This window comes from Emydura macquarii, unplaced genomic scaffold (assembly GCF_026122565.2).
Source record: "Emydura macquarii macquarii isolate MOO-44397 ecotype Brisbane River unplaced genomic scaffold, CSIRO-AGI_Emac_v2 contig_1253, whole genome shotgun sequence".
NCBI lineage: Eukaryota > Metazoa > Chordata > Testudines > Chelidae > Emydura > Emydura macquarii.
In genome coordinates, this window is record NW_027131390.1 from 11,428,057 (window position 1) to 11,452,313 (window position 24,257).

At 45.1% G+C, this 24,257-nt stretch overlaps 2 long non-coding RNA genes across 3 annotated transcripts; one reads left to right on the forward strand and one right to left on the reverse strand.

Annotated features, from left to right (window-relative positions):
• Window positions 1-1,102: 1,102 nt before the first annotated feature.
• On the reverse strand, window positions 1,103-14,753 carry LOC137153899 (uncharacterized). 2 transcript variants are annotated; one of them, XR_010919938.1, is made up of 3 exons: window positions 14,177-14,753; window positions 4,403-4,638; window positions 1,103-1,325 (listed from the first exon to the last, which is right to left on the reverse strand). It is a non-coding gene; the product is annotated as an uncharacterized lncRNA (long non-coding RNA). The 2 variants fall into 2 exon arrangements; XR_010919937.1 differs by lacking the exons at window positions 1,103-1,325; window positions 4,403-4,638 and adding an exon at window positions 10,404-11,105.
• A 581-nt stretch (window positions 14,754-15,334) lies between these two features.
• Window positions 15,335-16,196, forward strand: LOC137153900 (uncharacterized). The gene is made up of 2 exons (XR_010919939.1): window positions 15,335-15,474; window positions 15,796-16,196. It is a non-coding gene; the product is annotated as an uncharacterized lncRNA (long non-coding RNA).
• The last annotated feature ends 8,061 nt before the right edge of the window (window positions 16,197-24,257 follow it).

Below are 24,257 nucleotides of genomic sequence, written 5' to 3' on the forward strand. Positions count from 1 at the left end.
TCCGCTGGGCTAGGCATGGACACAGAACAGGAAGACACTCCCACCCCCACAAGTTTGCAAGCTAATTGAATATGGCGCAATGCAACAGAGCATCTGGCCAGCTGTGTGAAACCAGCACCTTATGTAGTAGATCTTTTCAGAGGCCTTTCTATTTGTTACTACTAAGGTAAGTTTTCCCTATTTTAACTCCTGTTATCCCTCGACAGCCACCACGGTTATGGGAGCATGAGCTCGATTCTATCTGGGCTCTCACAGGAGACACAGAATTTTTAACTATGCTGCAGTTGCAGAATCTTTGCTGCTACAGGATGTGAAAGGCAAAAAAAACCAAAAACCAACCCAGCCAAGCTTGGTTTTCGGATCCTCAGGTGAGTACGCAGGACTGGCACTTAGTTCACAGGTAGAAAGAAGACTATTTTAAGGCAGTCGGCTCTTGATGTCATTGTGAGACAATAAAGAGAGCCCCAGGATGCTTTTTTTTTTTTTTTTTTTTTAAACAGTTGCTTTTCAGAGTATACTTTAAATCCTCATTTGACTCCAGGCGCTTGCACTAGCGTAAGGGAGCAGAACCTGGCTCTTTATATTGAAAAGGCAGGTGGAGAACAATACAATAAAATAACCTTTTGCAACCCCAGCAGCGTTGCACGCCCTGAGTGCAGAGGTGGCTCTTACATGTACAGTCAATGAGCAAAATGATTGCAATGCAGGGATGTGACAAAAAACAATAGCCAATTTTTAGAGCCACTATAAATCTTCCAACTAATTAGAAAGAGTCAATATGTGGACAGTAGACCTTACTTCTCCGTGCAACATACCTTCTTCCTGGGATGCTAATACCTTTGCAGCAATTTATATCCTCTGACACCTTGGCTACTCTTTCATTTCTCTTGGCATGATTATGGTATGAAAGTGCTACGTTTTACATTATTTATCATGTCACTTACTAAAGTCACTTTTTCGCTGAATTAAGAGATTAGAAGCATAGAAATAAAACATCCCCAGGGACTTTGAAGTATACAATAAGGTGAAATTATATTTAATGATACCTTTGATTTATATTGTAATTTTAAATGAACAGATAAAGCAGTATCATTAGAGACACTTTAATGATTTACAATAAATCAAAGATACAGAATAGCATAATTAAGGTAACAGCTTATACATTATTTATAAAAATGGAAGTAAAAACCCTAATGCAAATTCAGTTTTTTTAAAGTAGTTTTAGTTCCTGTGCTCTGGTCTCATCTTCGACCAACATGGTCAATAGCCCATTTCACAGACACTGCTAGGACACAGCTGCAGTCTCTATCCAGGTTTAGCAGTGACTGAAGATACAAAATATGTATTAATGCATTAGACTATAGAGCAGAAGACAGCAGCCTTCCAGGGGAAGACAAAGCACTCCCCTTTGCCATGTACTGTGCCAAGGAGTAGCTTCTTACACATTTAAAACAATAATGCGACTTCTTTTGCCATTTATTTCTGAGTCCTATCATCTGTATTACAGTAGCACCCAGAGGCTCAACTGCAATCAGGTCCCAATTGTGCTCCATGCTGAAAAATACATAGCATGGGACAGTCCACCCCCTAGAGAGTTTACAATCGGCATAGACAAGACTGGGAGAGAAAAAGTATTATCCTTATTTCACAGATTGGGCATTGAAACAGAGATTAGGCCCCAGTCCTATAAAAGCATGTAAGCGCCTAACTCCCAAATGAAAACAATGGGAGTTCTGCATCTAAATACCTTTGAAGATGTAGGCCTAAGTGACATGCACAGTATGCATTTGAGAAAAAGGATGCAAGTTGCAGGCCCTTTTGAGAACTGGGTGGAACACTTTGCTCATGTTTCCCCTAACAAAACATTTAAGTATATGTTTAATTTAAACAGTGAAGTCAGTGCGCTATTCATATGCTTAAAATTAAATATATACTTAAATGCATTGCTAGATCAGGGCCATGAGGGGGTAGCACAATGCAGTGCCAATGGCTTGCACATTGTGTGTGAGATCGAAAGGAAACACGGGCATTTGGCTTACAAAGAGGAAGTGCAATTGTGGCCAAGTCTCCTACAAAGGACGCCACTCTCTAAGCACCAGATAAGAATGGAGCCCCTTAAAGCTCTACGCAACTGCTTTAACTTCTGTTCAACCCAAATATCTTCCCTCCATACCTTCTCCACTCGGCTGCATCATTGTTCTATTGAAGTCAATGGTAATTTTGGCCCCTGCAAAGGACCCAAGGAGAAGAACCCTGCTGCAAAAGGGTGCAACTGTAACTGAGTGAGGGATGAGTCACATTGGGTTCGGACATAAATTGGCATGGAAAGAGGGTGGGACGGCATACCTTTTTCTGCAGTGACCCAGATTCTGAACAGATAAACAGATGTACTCTATTTTTCCAGTTCAGCTCTAGGAATACAGCTGTTCCTATTGCACCTTTAATAGGGTGCAATTTCCTTTCGATTTGAAGAAGCATTACTGCAAAGTTATGTACAGTATAAAAGCACTAACTGACAAGAAGTTACAATTTTAGACTTCAGAAGTCATCTTGCATTTGACATTATGAGTAATTTTAAGTGAAAGATCAATGCGCCACCTTCCAAGCAGTAATCCTATTTGATAGCTACCTGTGTGTAGGGTTGGTAAATTTGGAATAGGAATATTTCCTTTCTTACACGCTTGAAAGCTAGAGATACGATATCAAATGTTTTGCATGGAGAGAGTTTAAGTGGAATGGCTGCTTTGCATAAAAGGCATTTATTCCAAACGTGTGAAAGCCCTGCAATTCCGAATGACATGACAAGAATACAGGAGAAGTAATACCTTCACACAATAAGCACTCTATTTGTAAAACAGGGTACCCAAGCACAGCATTTAATTAGCATATATTGACCACTTAGCAATTTCTCTTTACTGGTAAGAGTAGAAGTAAGGAGAAGAGTTTAGGATTAATTAAGAGCAGACCCATATCCTAACTTCGGTCTAAATCCTGCAAACACTTGTGGACATATGCAACTTTATTTTATAAATCGGACTATTCACGTGTGTAACTTCACTCATGCAAGTGTTTGTGGGATTGGGTCCAAAATAGGATAAAAAGATACAAAAATCTACTAAGACAAATGAAATGTATGTCCATTCCCCACTGGCAATTTTTCAAATGAGGTTAAGACCAGAGCTGAGTAAATAACTGATTTTTCAGTTTGATGGCAGCTTAAAAAAACAAAAAATTAGGGTCAACCCAAAACTGATTTTTTTCTGAATTTTCAGCCAAACAGTAAAAAAAATTAATTGTTTTCATTTTGGTCGTTTTAAACTGTTTAAGTAAAACCAATGAAATTTGTAAACAGCTGCCAGCTTTCATAAACTGAGGCATCTCACTTCCTCTTTCCTTCCTTCAACCCCCCGACTTCCCCTCTCACTGTCTTATGCATGTCTCCAGTTTAGTCACCAAGGCCCAGATCCACCAAGGGATTTAGATGCTTAACTCTCATTGAATGGTGCCTAAATACCTTTGAAAGACTGGGTCTAGGTGTCAAAGCTCACATCGATTGCATATATATGAGCAGCGAGATGAATCTCCAAGACAGTCTGTATATCCAGGCCACACTGTTAGTTCAACTCCTGATAGCTTTCATATGGAAGTAACATAAGCATGTTTTTAAGTGTTGTTGAAAGAGCGTCTTCATAGGTATGTCCTATATTAAATACATATACTTGTATACTCTTGTAAGCAATTGTGTAGGAATGATTCTTTCGAGCAGATCAATGCTATTGATGCAATTTAAACGGCAGGATTGAACACCATAGCCTGGAGTTGGACTCTCTCTAATGTTTTCTGAAAAGATAATTGAGCTTTGACCTGTTCTTCAGACAAGAGCAAGGCTGACATGCAAAAAGGAGAGTTTGGGCCACATCCCAGGTACGATAGCACCAGGCTTTAATAGGTATACACAACCTTGCATAAGAGGTCAGCTGAAAGAGCAGATGTAGCAATGGTTCCAGTGGGTGAACAGTTAGCACTGAATGCAGTATATATGCAGGTAGGTAGATGGAGCATGATGAGTTTGGGGGGGGGAACAAGCTATTTCGAGGTGGAAAATGACTCCAAATTCTGCCCCTAAACCTCCGCAGCGGGATAGCAAGTGACAATTCAGTAAATCAGTACAAAAAAACCAAGCAAGGATCATTGCATCATTAGAAGAGACTCACTTTGCCTAAACATACCTCTGAGTGCTCTTTTTAGCCGTTTTGGAAAGCTAATATACAAAATTAGCTCTTTTTCTGGACATTACACACACCAGAAGGATGATAAAATGAGCATGTATAGTGCATTGCCTGGGAAAGAAGAAGTTTTAAGCAGCACCTGATGCCTAAATCTGCTTTATGTGGTCACTCACGTGGGAAGTCCTCTTCAGAAGAAGAACAAGAAGTAGTCTCCACAGTTACATAGTCACAGGGCCCATGAAACTTCACTGCACCAGCAGCCCAAAGGATCCTTGATGCAGATGAAGTCCCTCTATGTTGCTGGAACATTGTACACGGGTGGCGTATTCTTGGCAAAAACCAGGGAGTCTCACACATTCCTAGGCTGATCCAGACAAACTAACACCAGGTGGGACAGTTTCCAGTAGTTCTAAATTTGACATACGAAGTAATTTCATTCAAACAAAATTTCAGTGCATTTTTAAGCACAATTGAGTGAATTCTCATTGTGCGGATATTCCAGAACAATCAAACATATTGGCTGTATTTTTTGTGTAGTAAACAAAAGTCTTGTCTGTTAGAAATCCATTTCCCATTCCACACTTAGCTGCTTTGATGGCCCAAAAGTCAAAATTTCATAGCATTATTTTTTTTCAAGCTGTGACATTTAAAAACCATCTTCAAAGCCACCATTATGCATTTAATTCCCATCACCTAGGACATCTGGGAAGAAAAGTGTTTAAATCCTACTCATTTACTGCTGTAATCTGTGAATCAAAGATTAAACAGAGAGGTTTTAGTTATTGACATTTTATTTTTTCCAATATGCTAAAGCCAAGTTTGTCATACAACCTGTCAGTGTTTTCTATACCACAATTAACATTACCAAAAAAAGAAAAACTAAAATAAGTCAGTGGAATGAGAGCTAATGGCTTCAAGAAACATTGTGATTTCCAAATTCTTTACCTTATGATAATATTTTAATATCCTAAAATGTGGCTTGAATTTCTGCAAGAATGTGTTCAGTGTATTTTGAATTGGAACATTTCTTCCCTAATAAAAAATTCCAGTACTTTGAAATGACAAAACATGTTAGAGTTATATTACTATCTTAAAGAGATGACCTCTGCTAAAGCTAATATTTAAACAGACTTTGTTATACTTCTCCAGCTGGTGCGCATGGTTCCCTGCCACAAATCAGACATAGTGCAGATAAATACACTGTTCAGACTTACACACACCTTTCAGTCCTCACATGCTATTCCATTTCTGGGAGTCCTCATCTGAACCGACTCTGCCAAACATGCCCTGGGCTGGATTAAGGCATCTCTTCCAGTTCCACAATACAGTTGTCACCATTCAAAAGTCAACAGTATTCAAGAGAGTCTCAGTAGACCAGAAATACTCAATTTCTCTTTTGATTTAATCAACCCGTAGTTTGGGGGAATGCACATTACTGGAGTGGTCAGGGAGCAGACATACTTACTAGACCAGCGGTTCTCAACTGCGGGTCCGTGGCCTTCAAAGGGGGGCCATGAGCCAATTCAGGAGGTCCACGAGTCCTGAGCCCCAATACCCCCTGGGATAGAAGCTCCAAGACCCCCCACCCCACGGGGCTAAAGCCAGGAGCCCCAAGACCCTCCTGTCCCATCCTGCCCCATGGGGCTAAAGCCCAGAGACCCCCCCCCCCCCAGTCAGGAGCCCCTCGGGGCAGAAGCCCCTATCCCCCCAGTCTGGCAGCTGATGTCCCCAGCCCCCCTCCCCCCTGGTGGCAGAAATTCTGAGCCCCCACCCGGCACCCCCTCCCCTGCTAGCTGAAACCTGGAGCCCAGAGCCCCCACCCCCAGCCCTGGAATTTTTAATAGCGTGTTGGGGTGGGTCTCAGGAAAAGATTGAGAGCCCCTGTACTCGCCCACAGAGAACAGTTGACTTTCACAAGTGACAGCTACTCCTGTCTTTACAGAGGACTCTCATGAGGTCTTAAAGCAGGAGCTTTGCCAGCCTTAGGCTTGGTCTACACTGCCGGCGAAATTCGGTGGCAGCCGACGGGAGATATCTCCTTCCTAACTTCTACTTACCGCGGGGTCCCCCCCCAACTGCGCCAACGGGAAATGCCTTCCCGTCAACGCAGCATTCATTTTTTTGTGGGGGTAGATTAACGCCATCGACTTCCAGATCCATTGAGTGGGTCTCCACTGCCACTCAGTCGACCCCGAAGAATCGATCCAGCGGTGCCGCTGGCACGCCAGACATACCCCTAGCCTTGGGGTCAGGGGACCTAGGGACTAGGAAGCTAGCTACTGCCACCTATTGGTGAACAGAAAGAAGAGCAGTCCAGAGCTGTGTCAGAGCTCCAAGTGGACAGGTAACGTCAAGGTGGGTGATGGCATAGAGAGAGCAAGTGGCAATGCTGACGGGGCTTTCGCTGAAGCCACGGCATGTAACAGCATTGCTGAACAACTCCTGGAAGGGCCTTCCTACCCAGCTATTAATAAAAGACTAAGAGCCCCCCTGGAGCAGACCAGAACAGCACTTCTCCAGTGGCTAGAGATAGACCTGCCTGAACTCTGGACTCCACCAACCCTGGACAACATACAGCACGTGAAGGTACCACAAAGGAAGTAGCTATTGCAGGGCACCTATACTCAGTCCTCTCCCAGTGTGAGACTTTTGCCAAGACACCCTGTGGGGTGGGAGTCGCACACAGACACAGTTCCTTTATTATCGTTGGCTTCGATAAGTTTATTTTGTGGCCCTTTTATCCCCTAATAAAGTTTTCCTTGTGTTGCCAAGTGGGGAAGTCTTGCCTATCAAGGATGCCCATGGGAGGTAATTTAGTTTTCCAACTTTTGGGGGAAGGGGGCGTTCAAACCAGTGCTGTTTCTCCAGTTTTTTTTAACCCAGCGCTTTTTGCTGAGGCAACACCTGGCAGGAGGTGTAAACCAGTATTAGAAAGAATGCTTTCCTTTGATGACAAGGAAAGAATTCTCTTATCCTTGAATATAATTTTATGCCCTTTTAACGTGCAAATTCTCACCAGCCTTGGCTCTAATTTCATATACTGTAGTTGGCTGTGCAAAGATGAGCCTTGACTCAAACTGAAAAGCGATCCATTTGGTGGTGAACACAATATCCTGTGTTCCCAAAAGATCTCAGATCAAGGTTGGGGGGGAAATAAAACAGACTGCAGAATAAGAAACTGCTGAAGCAGTTTTCATTCAAGGTATGCATTCAGCTGTTTGAATTATGTTCCTGCCATTAAAACACACAGTAGATAACTGTTTTAAATGGCCCCTGTCAAGATTGCTAGATGTACCATACCTTGACATTAGGTCTCTAGTAAAGTGGTTACTTACAGGAGCTTCCCCTATTTAAAAGGCCTTTTATTCTGCTTCAGATTGAACATTGTGGCTGCTCAAAACATGAATAAGGGGGGAGAAAGTAAGTGTTTGATTTACTGAAGCAGTCCAGCAAACAAAAAGGTTGCAGTCTTGTCACTGCAGACAAGCAACATGCCCAAGGAAAGAAATATTACTCAAAGCAACAGGGAGAGGGAAAAGAGACAAGGGTGAGAGAGAGAGAGAAACAGGGCATTATGTAATATCAATCTATGTTCTGCTTGTCCGCTGTGAGAGTTTGCTATAGAAGTACAAGGGGTTAATTGCACACACTCAGGAAAGAGGACAAGAGCTTTAGCTAGGCACCATTTACCCACACGAGGGACAAATACTAGCCCTGTTTGCTTTGATGTCCTCTCTCTGATCCACTATCAAGCTCAGCAGATGAGTCTGGCAAGGTTTGGAGGGGAAGAGGGGCTCATAGGTGGTGGATGCAAAGGAACCAAAGGCAAAGGGCTTTGGGTGTATAAGCAACATTCAAGGGAGAGGGACGTGGTTGTCGGGTTGTTCATAAGGAACACAGCAACACAGAGAGAGTGTTTGTGGAGGGATTGATAGGCAGCTGGGCCTTCCTGAGGCTTATCCCTGAAAGCTTAGGTGAGAGACGTGAGTCTTGAGTGTTTTAGTCGCTTATGCTTTGCGGTGTTTGTAGCGTTAAGACCAAACAATGCTTTGTTTTAAGAAAGCTGCCTGGTCACAGCGTCAGCCTCTGCTCCCAGCGCCCAAAGGGAAGACTTGCAGGTGCGGAGCCCAGTTGGACCTGCTGAGAAATCACGGCTGGGACCAGCATTCCCTCTAAAATGCGTTTGTTTGGCGTGGGCTACGAACTCCACCGAGCATGACATGTATGTCTTTGAGCATGTATATGTCTTTGGGCCAGCTCACACTTGGGCCAGCTCAAAGCAGTCCAGTGCAAGCTAGTTTTGAGGTGAGCTGTCCGTGACACATCTGGGGCGCACATATCGGGGGGTTCAGTGCTTTCAAGAGACGCAGTGTTAAAAACCACTCACCGGTCAGGAGTCCCTGCCTCTTCCCACCTCCCCCCGCATGAGACCATCCACCCACCCGCTCCCAGGAGACTCAGCTTTTGAGGGATCCTCCCACAGTCCCCTCCCAGGAACTCCTGCCTCCCCCCATCCCACTCCTTACTCCTCCCTCCAGGCTTGATACTTCCTTGGGAGAAAGGGTTTTAGAGTCTGTCCCTCTTTGTCCCACAACCAGTCCTGCTCCCCCCTCCCCCCCCCCCCCCCACACACACCTGGGTCCCCACCAGGAAGCTGCCATCGCAGCCTGGAGAGAATCTCATGGAACGGGCACCCCACCTCAGCAGTAATATGCTCTCTGCCTCCCCCCACCCCCACCCCGCCATCATGCTGTGGCTCTTGGCCAGGGGCTCATTTCAGCACTGCCAGCCTTTGAACAGCCTCCCCACCCTACCTAAATTGTGCCCCCAGCCCTCCAAGCCCACCCCTTAGCCTTCCCTGCTGCCTGGAGATTTCCCCTGGCCCTGGGCTCCAGCAGCAGGGCCTGGCAGATAGAGCAGGGCCCAGGCTGATGCTGCTGCAGGTTCTGGCTGATTACGGGCCCAGGTACCAGCCATGCTACCAGCTACATGAGATGCCCAGTAGGTACCCAATTGCTGCATGGCTGCGCATGCACGCATCTTCAAGGGAACATTGGCTGGGAGGCAGGGGAGGTAGTGGGACCGGTGAAGACGAGAGGACTAGACCCTTAGTGTCTCTGAGTGTAACCGCTTAAGAGGTGTCAAAGGTCCAACTAGTCCTGTAACCATGACATGCTGCTCCTCTGTGCAGTGATAAAGCAAAGCTTTTCTTCCCTGCACACTAAACACACAAGGACTTCATGTCTAGCAGCCATGGGGCTATGGTCCTATCCTCTCTCCTCTCCCACCTCCAACACAAGACTCCCTCATGGGGAGAGGGCACTGCCACCCTTGAAGAGGCTGCGAAGTGTCTGAGCTCCAAGGGGCTTATAGAGACATTGGCCCTGATCCTGCAAAACACTTAAGCACGCGCTTGCCTGTAAGCATGTGCTTAAGCGCTTTTCTGATTCTGAGTCAGAGTGCTTGGCCCCTTGCATGATCAAGCCCACTGGGCTTGCCTCTGCTACTGTGTGCCTCTAGGATCTTCTGCTGTGGGGGTGCAACTCCACACTGCCTCCCCTCCCCGGCTTTGTATGCCACCGTGGAGCTATATAATTAATCGAACAATATTATACCAGCACACATAGTACTTAGACCCACACAAACCTTTTCTGTGAAACGACGGTTGGTGATCACCTAGCCCAGCCTCTAACTATATAGCTGCTTGCTAATAAATGCAAGTTTCAGCAGATGTATCGTAATCTATACTGTCTGAGTGCCTCTGAGCAGCTGCTGAATATACTGCCTGCCACTGATTTGTGAGAGTGCATGTTAGGCTCCTCTACATTTTAAAAGGCTCTCACTCCTAATTCTCCTTTCATTTACAATCACAACTCAAGAATAGCTCGCCCGAAGACGAGTTACACTGGAATGGGGGGGAGGGAGGAAATCAGATATTGTTCACATTTCTCCACCCCACCCCCAACTTCTGTATTTTTTCACGGTCATGTTACAAGCATGAGGCTGAATGCTGACAAGACTTGGTGCTTACCCAGGTGGTCGCTGTCAGGTAGAATAATTGCCAGTGGTTCATAGTAAGTTTATTAGTTAATTCCCATAGGACCCTGGAATGCATCTGCATGTATTAATTTTTTCTCCCAAGATTCCCTTGCCTACTTTTCATCAACACCTATATTGACATAGTTTTCATTACTTCCTAGTTGCCCACATGCTGGCCTCTTTATTTTTCATGTTAAAGAACAGCAATTTAACAACACAGCCATTGTAGACACCAGGTTGATTTCACCTCCCTCATTTTTAATGGAGCTAATTTTTTTCCCCATTTCTGTCCTTCAGTGTTGATATGTACTAAAGGGCTTTTATAAGTATATTTGCCAAGCTTTAATTGCTATTAATTAAATGATTAATTAATGAGATTAATGCCTCCAAAATAGTGTACAAAACGTATCCTTAAGACTTCACTAGTCTTCTACTTCTTGTTTTCCGATCTTCAAACCTTTATGAAAATTCCTGTATGGCTTGCATTTTCCATGCTTGGTCTCACTGCATCCATATAAGTTTGAGCAGAATCCATTCTTTCAGAGTTGTGCAAGGCTAAAATCAATTAACTTTTTCTACTGTCTGAAAGATCAGCCAAGTTGTTCTCAGTTTTCTTCTGGGGGGTTTCACTCATTAAAAAGGTGAATCTTTCCATTCCCATTCCTTAGAAATGGAGGAACTTTACAATTTGAAACTTTTCAGGTTGCTAGATCTTTCTGAGGCGGCAGCAACAGCTGGAGTCAGCCTTTATTGAATGAAGTGACTTGGAGAGTGCTCAGATACTAATTCCTCTCCTTGGGCCTGCTTTCCACTGGCATTGGAGTAAACCAGCAGCAACTGGTTCAGTAGTGGAATTACACCGTGTAAAAAAAAAAAAAATCAATGAGAGAGGAGAATCCAGTCAGCTGCAACTGTAGTAAATGAAGAAAACCTGTGTCTACAAAGCACCTGGGAATGACCTCTATGGAATCACCACCCAGCAGTGTAAGGGGAGATTGAGTAGTAAGATACAGAGGCTGAAAATTCAGTCTAGGGCCCCTGTACTTCAGGGGCCTTGGAACTTAATTGGGAGTTTTACAGTTGGGAAGATCCTGGCAGACTACACTCCCATGATGCCTTGGGGAAAAAGGAGCGAGACTCTTCCCGGTCCAGGGAGTCAGAGAAAAGCATGTGGGGGACTCCCTTTTGGTGCTGGGGTGGAGTGCGGCCGAGGCTGGAAGCTGCCTGCTGCTGCCGGGGTCTCGCAGCTGGTGCTGCAGGGGTGCCGAAGCTGCGGCTGAGAGCCTGCTGGAGTTTTGATGGACCAGGGAGGTTGGTGGCATTGCCCCAGCCAGGGCAGGGACTGAGCCTGGAGCTGGCTGAGATGGGCCTGCAGTGACGGTGGGGTGAGTGTCCTCCCCCCCTCTGTTGTTTGGGACAGGGCTTGCAAAGGAAGGGGCACAGCAGAGAGACTTTAACTAGGCCTGAGAAGAGGCAGAGAGAGTCCCTCTAAGCAGGGCCAGGACTGCAGACATTTGGTAGGGCCAACTCCAAATCTGCAGCTTGATACTTTGGCTGAACTCAGACAGACCCAGCAGAACGCTGTCTGCTTCCCCTCTGCAAGCGCGCCCACGCAAGCAAGGGGTTAGGGCTGTAACTCTCGCGGAGTGCACACTCCGCAGGTGGGATAGATCGTGGCAGTGTAAATGCCAGCTAGACCAGTTTCACGGATTACTGTATTCTATTTTTATTAATTGATTTATTCAACTGCCCCTGTGGATTTAAAATAATAGTGGTGTTTAATTTCAGTCTGTTGTGCCATATTTCCTTAGTCTGTTAAGTAAAGGTGTGTTAACTCTACGTTAAGTATATTGGATGTTTAGTTTGCATAATTGCAATTGTTCAGTTAGATCTAGGTCACAGATTATTATAATTATTAGACTAGGTTTAGTCCTGGAAGCTCCCAAGGCCACTATTGAGCATGTGCAGGGGCCAGCCAGGTGGAGGCACCCCCAGTTTTAAATTCCTTTAAGAGTAAAGGGACTGCAGCAGAGGGGTGGACAGAGGATTCCCACCTATCCTACATCATCACTGGGAGACTCAGGATCTCCTTTGTTGTCAGCAACCAAAGGCGCCCTTGCACACTGGTGAGTGTTGCCTGCTCCCAAGTAACCCAGAAAAAGAAGGGGTTACATCAGGGAGTGGTAAAATTAGTATAAGCACAGCTCCACAAATGGCACAAAGTGAATCACACAAGCTGGCCCCTCAGTCTTCTGTGGATTCCACTATGGCATCTGTACGTGTACTAGCCTCCCATCACAGCAAACATCGTCTTTGTCTGTATCATGTAGAAATCCTACAGTCCTTACACTGGCAACATTCCCTGGGACTTCACTGCCATAGCAATGAGAGACCAAAGAGGCCTTCTCCATGATCTAGTGCAGCTCCCTGCTAGCATGGGATGCTTCACTTCTGGTCCATTGGCCAGAGATTTAAAGCAACAGGGTTTCACTGCTGCTTTTAGGAGACTGTGGAACAAATTATACTACATCTCACCATCTGAATTTTTTTCCTGCTATAGGCTACTTAAGGACTGTAGGACTGCCCCCTGAGGGTATGTGATTCCGAGCTCCCCCCGATGTACCTGTGCTAGCTAGAGCAGCATAGTCAGCGAAGCACAGGAGGCAGCGCTGGCTAGCGCCCCCGAGTGCATACCCATCTGGGTCCACAGCTAGGCATGTGGGTGGCTAGCTCCAGCCACCGCCCATGCTACCCCGACGACACACTGCTATTTTTAATAGCCTAGGCATATCTATACCCAATGGGAATCACACCCCCTAGTTCAAATGCAGATGTACCGCTAGCGTGACTTATGTTTTCCCAGGAGGGCAGGGCAGGGTGTGAGGGTGCAGAATTTAGGTTCTGTTAAACAGGTACATGCAAACAGGGATGAACAAGTAGATTGCCTCCTTCAGTTATGTGCACGATACCTTTAGGGGTTACCATTTAAAGTCACAAAGAGACAGTCAACATGGGTAAGAGCCACAAATAGCAGTATACAGCATCTAGTTTATTTTGACAATTTAAAAAAAAAAAAAAAAAACCAACCTTCTGCCCAGAGCAAAAAAAAAAAAAAAAAGAGAGGGTTTTTTTGGAAAATGAATATAATCCAGTCTTTCAGCCATCTGTAAATAACATTTACTTGAATCAGCTGGACAAGGCTATCTGCAGTGCACTTAAGGAAGTCATAACTATCTGTGTGAAGAGTAACTAACTTTCTTGAGATGAAGTTCAGGGATGGGGGAAGATGGGATAGCTTTTTAAGAAAGCATAGAGCCTCTTATTCCCATGTGCAACTGATCCACAGTCTCCAAAAGCAGTCTAAAAATCCATTATTTTCCTTGTTTCCTTCAGGAAGTCAAGCCACATTGTTTTACCTGGACAACTATGGTCCCTTCCCTGAGCAATTTAATAAGGTTGTGTAAATATTTGAGCTGCTGTGAAAGAGCAAGAATCATTTCACGTAATCCTAAAAAGGTAAATCATTTTCTTGTTATTTTGGAGCACCTCAAATATTTATACCATCTGATGGATTAGCTAATGTCTCTCTATGGATGGATTTTATTTGACGGAGATGTTATTTCCAAGCATGTGGCAAGACGTAAAAGTCACATAACCCTCGCTAGCCAGGTGATTCTCTTGCCCCAAATAGCAAAGTTGCATCGAAGGATAGTTTCAAGAAGGAGTAAACAACCAGACACCCTCTTCCTAATGGGTCTGAGCAGGGCAGTTACTCAGGTCCTAAGGCTGCATGTTGCATGGCCTCATCAAATAAGAGAAGAGAGGGAGAGAGAAAAAACAGCAACAATGGACTGGACCGGACCATGAATAGAGAGTTGTAGCAGGCAAGTGTAGAAGAATGTACTCACCGCTGGTGCGCTCCCTCACGGCTGGGCATTGCATAGCAGGCTCTACGCCTCTGGTGCTGTGTGCCGCCAGCTACTCCAGCCCGGCAGTCTGCTTCTTCTTCGGACTCAGTCGTCTAGCCAGCTCACATTCAATCTCACCCCTTCTGAGGTAACAAAGAAGTCCCACAAAACAACAGTGCAATGTTCTTACATCAGCTCGCTGGCCCCAGTGGTCCTTCCACCCCTGGTCTCAGGGCTGCCAATAATCCATACCCCTTTTAATCAGGTGGTTTCATACCCCCTTCCTTAGTGGCCAGTTGGGGAATCCAGGTCCTTCCTCTCCTCTGGGTTCTAGTCCAGGGAGCCTGTAGAACACAGCCAAGGTCCATCTACTTGCTGCCACCCTGGACTACTTCCCTGCTTAGTCAGTTTCTAGGCCTCTTCCCAGGCTCACTCCTCCATAGACACTTCACCCCTCCCAGGCTCTGCAGAGTCCTTTCCCACTCTCCTGTCAAGCACTGACTCCCCACCCATGCTCTCTGGAGGCCCAGCTCCTACTAAGCCATTGATCCCCTGCTCCTTCCCTAGAATCCCTGCCTCTACTCTGAATCCCTAGCTCCAGTCTACCCCCAAGGTCATCTGCTTGTGGGTTTGCCCTCTCTCAGGCTTTAAACTTCAGAAGCACCCCGGTGTAAATCCCCTCCTGATGTGCCTCTCTCAGCCTTTTGTGCAAACTCTCACAGCTGGGCCCAATCATTACCTGAAGCCACCTGATTCCTAGCCAGTTAGGACCAGCTAGGACAGTAGCTGATTCTCACAGGCAAAGATGAGCCAGAGCCTGCTTCCCCTTAAAGGGCCAGCCAGCTTTTGACAGCAAGAGGCAGGAAGCTCATTTGCAATGCATCAGCCTTCCACTCCTGGAGCCACTCCCCAGCACTCAGCAAGGCAGCTTCCAGCTGGCTTTGTGCAGAAAACTGATGATGCAAACAGATATTATTTATTTTGCATTAGCAGCTGAGTAAATGTTAAATAGGTCCCCTCGCATGTGCCCATGCACCCTTTCTGAACATCCTGTGTAATTTAGACAGGATAAGCATCTTCTTAATGGCCAGAATCTGATCCCAATTATTTAAGTAAGGGACCAATCCAAAACCCATTGACATTGATGGGTTTTGGACCAGGTGCTAAATCCAGAGTCACTCCATTGACTGGATGTCCACTGGTGTAATTGAGAACAGAAGCTTGCCACGGGATTTTTAAGAGTCCAAACAGACTGCAAAGGTCCCAGGCTTTGGTGGTTCAATTATTTTTGTCTTGCTGTATGTAATTTGGGTCCTCTTGTATTCTGTCATATTAACACATACATTGTCCAATTCTCTCAAGCATTTGTGCTGGCAGGTGGAACAGGCTACCTCAGGGTTACTGTCTAAATCTGCTGTGTGGCTAAAAGCCCAACAGATAATGCCAAACATGGAAAGAGATTTAATTAGTGTTAGCAATACCTATATTAAAGACAAGTCAAAGCTGTAGTCATCGTCCCTACTTCAGTAATATCTAAAAATAACTAAGGAATATTCTGTATTAACTACTCCCATTGTCTTATTGCATATGCTATGCTAACACCAACATTTTCATTCCAGTGGCAAGAATCTTTCGACAAATACCAGGAAGCAGAAACACCTATTGAAGTACAGCCACAGTTATAAAATAAACCCTCTTATTTGCACCCAGTGTGGAGCTTTCAACCAGATCTGCTTCCTCTGCCGCCAAGAACAAGTGTTCACAACTCCACAGAGACAACGGAGCTAGCAGAGATCCACCCTGATTCTATTCTGCCTCATGCATCATCTAAATCCTGATTGCAAATGGCTTACTCAGTTACACAGAAGCATAGGTATAATCTACACTGATGAAAAGAACATAGGACTTGCTATATCAGATCAGACCAATAATCCTTCTAATCCAGTGTCATCGTTCTAACACCCATTGCTTCAAATCCCCCTTATGTAATAGTGTGCCTAAGTCTTCCTAACCCCAGACAGCTGGTTCTAAAACATGAGGGTATATAATGCCTCATACATGTTAACTAGTTCCTCTGTTCTCCAGCATATCAGGAGGGAAGGGAATGTTGAGGGCTGGGGTAGGTTTCAATTTTGTTTTCTTTCCTCGTTCAGGGGAAGTTGCTGGGTTTACTTCGATTTCTATTTTTAATGTATGACAAAGATGCTGAGAGCCACGGATAGACAGATATGTTTTAATGTACTATGTAAACCTAAAATAAATATATAGCACAGCTATGGATGATAGTCTTCTTATTTCTGCAAACAGCTAATCTTTTTGTATCCTGCTACATCAAGTCCTATGGAAGTGAATTCTACAGGTTCATGTTGCATTGGGTTTAAAAAAAAACCACCTCATTTATCAGTCTCTAACTTGTTACCTTTTAATTTCATTCAGTATTCCCTTCTTCTGTTGTGAGAGAGGATAAATAGCAGTGCCTGACTGCCCTTCTCTGTGCCATTCATTATTATCTATGCCTCTGTCATATCGCCTCTTATTAGTCTTCTCTCAAAACTAAGTAGTCTTAAACTCGTTTAATCTCATATGAAAGTCCTCCCATGCCTCTCATTATTTTGGTTGTCCTTTGCTGGCTCTTTTTTTATTTCTGCCATAACCTTTTTGGGATGGCATCTATTTCTCCAGCTGCTAAGGAACAGCAATGACAGGGACCAGCAACAGGAAAACAGCACGTAGGAAGACCCATATGTTAACAAACATTTATATTGCAATAGTATCTAGAGGTTTGTAGGAAGACGGGTGCATTGTGCATATAGTACATAACAGTCCCAACCCAAAGAATTCTCAAAGCCAGAGGAATCTGGAAAAAGAAACTTAGTTTCCTCAGTTTGTAGGCTTAGATTTACAACTCATAAACCACTGAACAAATTTACCTCTAATTTCTCAGAAAATTCAAGCTGTACTCTGAGAAGATGTGATGTACATTTGATAACAAGAGGATTTATTTTACCTGTATAACAAAGGAATTCAGGCCCTGCTGTCATGGCAAATCTCAGTGCAAACTTTACTGCAAGTAACTCTGCAACGTCTACATCTGCATATTGTGAAAAGAACAATGCTTGATTGTCAGATCCAAGGAGGAGTTTGCCATGCTGACAGTTAGGAAAGAAAGTTTTGGCTTGTGCCATCAGCTGATTTGCTGTGGAAGTCACTGAGAGAACATAGACCTCTGTGCTATCATTTATCAATCTTTTTAAGAGACTAAAGACTGGTCTACACTACAAACTTAGGTCGACGGAAGGCAGCTTCCGTTGACCTAATAAGGTATGTGTCTACACTACCAGGTTCCGTCCGCCGATCTAACTCGCCTAGAACATCGACTTAATTACTCCACCTCCACGAGAGACGTAGCGCTTAAATCAATGTTGATGGTTCAACAGAGGGAGTGTAGATGCAGGGTTGTGTAAGTCGACTGAAGTGGCCTCCAGAAGATGTTCCACCAATGCTCTGCTGTGACCTCTCTGGAGATCACTTTCAACTCCACTGTACAGCAGCTGGGTGCACAGGAAACAGCCCCTCTCCTGTGAAAGCCCCATGGAATTTTGAATTCCCATTTCTTGTTTGATCCACGTGGAGAGTTCGCCAGCCCTGCTGATCATGACAACTCAATGCCCCACACGTGCTCCAGCCTGGAGTACACAGCAGTGGATCTTATCAGTTTGAGGGGAGAAGAGTCTGTGCAGGCACAGCTCTGATCCAGCTGAAGAAACGTAGACATCTATGAAAAGACTGTGTGGGGCAGTGTGGAGAAGGTCTACACCAGGGACACGCAGCAGTGCTGTGTGAGAAATCAAAGAACTGCGACAGGCGTACCAGAAGACAAGGGAGATGAACAGTTGTTCAAGTTCTGCACCACAGACGTGCTGCTTCTACAGTGAGCTGCATGCGATTCTCGGCGGCGACCCCATCACTTCCCCCAAACACAGCATGGATACCTCCCCAGAGTCTGAGCCTCAGGCAACAATGAGGAGGACATTCTGGACAAGGAGGAGGAGGAGAATGGGAGACAGGTGAGCGGGAGAGACCTTCTCCCCGAGAGCCAGGAGCTATTTTTAACCCCGGAGCAGTCCAGCCGGTCGCAGGACAGCATGGTGACCGACCATGATGCTGGAGAAGGCACCTCTGGATTACGTCCTGGCTTGCACTCGAGTGTAATAAGGGAAGTGTTTTTTAAATAGCAACTTTGCCCTAGACAGTGGCTGTCTTGTGCTTTGCATGTCTTACAGTGGAAAGCCTGGCCTTCAGCACATCTTCCACACACTGGCGGAGAGGCTTTTGCAGATTAGAAGGCGGAAAAAGAGAATGCATGATGACATGTTCAACGAGATAATGAACACATCTGGGAGAGCAGATACAGAGCCAAGAGCCTGGAGGATTTCATTGTCCGAAAAACTGGACATGGACATGGAGAGCAGGAGAGAATCCCAGGAGCATGAGCATGCCACGCAGGATGAGATACTGTGGATTACGAAGGACCAGTCAGACATGTTGAGGCATCTGGTTGAGCATCAAGACAAACAGCTTGAGGCTAGAGTCCCTCTGCAGCCCCTGCAGAACAACCTGCCAATGTTGCCCTATTCCCAACCCCTCTCCTCCAAACATTTCAGGAGGCGGGGGAGCGAGGAAGGTGCAGTATCCCTTCCACTCAACTCCAGGGGAGGGTACTAAGAACAAAAGATGGTCATTTGAAGACCTTTGATGGACAAGATTGCTATGCTTTCACAGACAAGCTGCATTTGTTTCTCCATTCCCCATTTTATCATACTATTTGTCCAAGGTTAAATTATTTTCAGATTCTTTGTTTATGCAATAAAAGACAATATTTAATGAATGAAATATTCTTTATCTATTCCAATCATGGAGGTTGGGAGAGGGAGGTATAGGGAAACTGATGCAATGAAGGGGAAGACACAACACAGATAAGCAGTGCACATTACTGTGGCTCATTATTGAAAGGGGTTTTCAAAGCCTCCAGGAGATTCAGAGCTCCTCGCTGGGCTCTTCTTACTGCCCTGGTATCTGGCTTCTCAAAATTAGCTTCCAACTTATCCGCCTCCACACCTCAACCCAGAGGAAACTTCTCTCCCTTTGGCTCACAGATATTATGGAGCATACAGCGATAACAATGGGGATATGACGAAGTGAGCTGAGCCTCACGAAAGCTTATGCCTGCTAAAATTAAATTTGTTAGTCTTTAAAGTGCCACAGAACTCTCGTTGTTTTTGCTGTATACAGACTAACACGGCTAACCCTCTGGAACTCTTCTAATGGGGATATTGCTTTCACTGAGGTCTAACCTAGTAAACAAATTGCGCCAGCGACCCTTTAAACATCCAAAGGCACATTCCAACACTACCCTGCACTTGCTCAGCCTACTGTTGAACCTCTCCTGCTGGCCAGGTGGCCGGTGTATGGCTTCATGATCCATGGGAGCAAGGGATTGGCTGGGTCTCCCAGGATCACTATTGGCATGTCAACATCATCAATGGTTATTTTGCAATCTGGAAAGAAAGTCCCTGGTTGCAGCTTTCTGAACTGACCTGTGTTTTTAAAGATGCACGTGTCATACACCTTTCCTGACCATCCCACGGCGATGTCGGTGAAACGTCCCATGATCCACTAGCGCTTGCAACACCATTGAAAAGTATCCCTTTTGGTTTATGTACTCTTTGGCAGGGTGATCTGATGCCAAAATAGGGATATGCGTGCCATCTATCACCCCATTCCCATTTAGGGAACCCCATTGCAGCAAAATCATCCGCTCTGTCCTGCACGTTGCCCAAAGTCACTTCCCTTCTTAGCAGAAGTCGACTAACGGCCCTGCATACTTGGATCACAAAAGCTCCCACGGTGGATTTACCAACTCTGAATAGATTCCCCACTGACCGGTAGCAGTCTGGTAGTACAAGCTTCCACAGAGCGATCGCCACTCGCTTTTCCACTGTCAGAGCAGGTCTCATTTTAGTGTTACTGCACTGCAGGGGTAGGGAAAGCTCTGCACAAAGTGCCTGGAAAGTGGCCTTCTGCATTCGAAAATTACGCAGCCGCTGCTCGTCCCCCGTTAGCTGCATAACGATGTGATCCCACCACTCAGTGCTTGCTTCCTGGGACCAAAAACTGCGCTCCACCATGTTCAGCTGCTGTGCGACTGCCAGCAGCAACCGGGAATTGTTCCGTTCCATGGCTTGCAGCAGGGCTGCTTGAATGACATCACAATGTGCCGCACGGCGACTCCTGTCTTGGCTCTGGAAACACTGCAGGATAAGGCACGAGGTGTTTGTAATGCTCACAACAGGAGTGCACAGCTGAGCGGGATCCATGTGTATCGGGCTAAGGCGTACATGCAGATAAGCCAGTCTTTCGAAAAAAGGCACAAAAAAGTATGGGTTGTTTGCCACTGATATCAGGGTAGGGAGGGAGGAAACTGCATCATGAGAGGCTGAAGCCATGTGGCCATTCCCCCCGCAACAATGTTACTGCAGCAGCTAGATGTCGACTTCAGTTAAGTCGACCTAACTCTAGTGTAGATATGCCTTAAGACATTCCAATGTCAGAAATCACTGATGCAGACATGGGGGGAACATGCACCAGGTACCGAGCATCCTATTTGCAGAAAACTCCTGTAACCGACTTGAGGTTGTAGCCACCAGATGAACTTTTCGAAAGTAACTAAGCAAATTAGGGGCTTAGGCCCCATTTTCAAAAGTGAAGATCTTAGCCTCCAAATTTGCTTTTCAAATTTTTCCCCAGGACCTTTATCGTTCCTCTAATGTTCAATATGCACACAGGCTTCATTGGAGGTAGAGTTCAGCTGTGTACCTTGGAAGGAAAAATAAGCGCTGGCAGTGAGTGAACGAATCCAATCCCAGAAAGCAGAGCCCATGAGTATTATGGTGCATGCCTAGGAGGCTAGATCCCCCAGGGAAGCACAAATACAAGATTACGAGGCTCACGGTGGAGCACTCGGTGGTGTTAAAAGCTCACCTTCAAGCTGCTGGGAAATGTACTCTGTGGCCAGCCCAGGAGGTGGCAAAGCTGCTGAAATGAAAGGTCACTGATAGAACATGATTGCTGTGAGCTTCCCTCATCCTCAAAGGGATTTTAAAAGATAAATTAAAAAAAAATATAAAGGGATGCGTAAACCTGCTGTAGAACTAGTAAGTGGATCAGTGAGACAAGCTAGGTAAAAGTCTGCACTCAGCATAAAGATCATGCACAGCCCTGGACTTTATTTTCCAATTAAGGGATAATAATAATAATAAATTAACTAGGACTTGATGGGTGGCGTTTTCAAGAGCACTCTCTGTTGACCTACTGTTCTTGCACTGAAGTCTATGGGAGTTTTCCTATTGATTTCCATGGGAGCAGAGTCGGTCTAATGCAAAGTGCTTTTGAAAACACCACCCTGCGTGTTCAGATTACACGGACTAGTTAGTCTAAGTGGACACAGGGGCAGAGGGGTATGGTCTCAATGGTAAACAGTGGGAAATATCTAGAACATAAAGAGTTCACAACAGCTCAGGAAAGGTGCTGCAATAAACGAGTGAGCTGTCTCAGCGAAGCTGCTGTAGTTAATTCAACCACAAATAACACATCAGCCAATTCTATTCATAATTCCAACCCAGGAAGAATTCCTGTGTGGCAGCCCCCATAACCAACATAACTCAGAGCACGGTAGATTGCAGGTTGTGTAATTTGGGGGCCTCATCCTGCAAACTTTTATACCTGCAAGTGTAGCTACCCCTCTTCACGTTCCATTGACTTAAATGGGACTCCGCGTGGGAGTATCTATATTCATGGACAAAGCATTTTTCAGGAAAAGGCCGTATGTTTGTAACTGGTTTCCTTTGATGACTGCTAAGAATTCTCCAGTCTGCCCTGCCAATGTGTCCAGCTGCGGCAGGTCAGATCTCGAAAATGGTCAGGTTGATGGATCTATTGCCTAGACCATTCTGGGGCCACTCTTTTTCTCCTTCTAATTCTTACTCTGATTCAGTTCAGCTCAGAGTCCTTTATTGGTCTGTAGTAAGCTGAAGGGATATTAATAAAACTGAAATAGCTGTACAGGCTCCTAAAGCACTACATGAAATGGACTGGAAGCTACTGTTCATAATCTCAGCAATGTTTAAGAAAGAAAAGACCTTAATAGGCTTTAAAACAATTATCTTCTTATAAAGTTGTCCAATTCTTGGCCTTGCATATAAATTTCAGGGTGGTATATCCAAGCCTCTGGGACACATTAAAAAAGAAGCAAGGGCTGATTTACAAGCCATTATGAAATGGACCGTAAACTTTAAAAATTGGCTGTAGCTTTTAGAAATAATCTTGCAAGATTGAAGACTGAGATAGCTATTCAGGAAAAGATAACTGATGGAGCGTATGATAGCAGGCAAAGCCTCTGCCAAGACTAAGGGGCGGAAAAGCAGTTAATTCCATAATATAGCAAATGCATTAAATATTTATCACACAAAAATGTTAGCTTAAAATAGTAATTAAAATCAGTTTTCCCTCTGTTCAATGGAGATTGGTTATTCATTTGAAGTTCATGAAGCTTTCCTAATTTCAACATCATTATTTCTATGCTCATATCACAGAGCCATTATATTTTAGATTCATTAAGTAGCTTTGCCTGATTTATTTCCCTTACTTTCCATCTCCTGTTTGCAAACCTTTGTACTGAACACGAAAATTTCATTTAAAAATGAGTCTCTTAATGACTGTCTCCTGGAAATACATTTCCAGCGCATATGAGAAAAATCAGCCTAAAGTAATACGTACAAATGAATTGCTTCTAAACTGGCTCATTTCCAGTTTCTTCTATGCTTAGCACTTTTACCTCTGAACTAAACTGAGCTTCTGCCTGGACATGCTATTAAACTATTCCGTCCTGTCTGTGTGTGGGGATCCCAGGGGGGAGAATTCTTCTAGCTTTGTTTACTAGAGTAAGCACAAAGGACAATACCACTGCCTTCTTGGGAAAATCCTGGCTGGAGCTCTATCCCATTCCACTGCACAAATCTTTGACCACTGCATGGACACAATGGCATAATGGTAATTGTGAGCAGACCGCAGGCTACTTGGAGTTAAACTGAGTGCAGCAAACTGTTGCACCGGTTGGGGATGTGTCTGTTGGATGCACTCCCCTGCCCCCTCCTATGTTGACATGGGCAGGGCAGGATGGTTGGCACAGAGCCAGCTAAATTGGCTTTGCACCACTCAAGGACTCCCCGGTGTTGTAGGCAATCCTCAGCTGTTCTTTGCAGGCAGCTCTCTCTGCAACCAGAGCCAGTGCTGAGGAGCGAGTCCCAAGGTTGTATTGGTGAAAGTATTTGATGATGGCTGAGATGTTCAGAAGTGACTCAGATAAGAAGTTTCATCCTCCTTGTTACAGTTCAGGGTACCTGCACCTGTATTCCCCCTCCATTGTCCACCAAGGGCATCCACATTTAGGCTTCCAGAACTTGGCTATCACCTCTCTTTGGGCAGAGACCCACATCTCGCTCTTTCCTGACCAGGGGTTTCCCAGGCTGCACAGATCCCTGCTTTAAAATGTGATATTCCCAGTAAGCTTGATTGCCTAAAGAGGCCTTTGCTTTCTCTACAAAGGCTACAAACTGCATAGGTGCCCAGCGTTACAAGTTACCGCACAGCTCTTTCTAAGCAAGCCCATTTATTTTTAAGGTGAAAGCATCACAGAGAAAACAATAAAAGAACCTACACACGTGCTAAAAAGCCAACCGGCGCTCACACTCAGTCTCATGGGACCCTAGCCGGTCACAATCTTCCAACCCTTCTGCAAGCACTGGGGGCCCATCTGAAAGAAGGTCCTGAGTCAAGCTATTTATCCAAAAGTCCTTTCTTTGTCCATTGGTCTCTGGAGAAACTAGTATATGCAATCCTCTCGGGGAGCGTTTGAAACACCACCCAATGTTTTCAGTTTCTGGAGGGTCTGTGCTAGCCCTCCCCCATGGAGGAGAACACAGTCTCCCATAAAGAATTCATTTAAAACAAATGAACCCCAAAG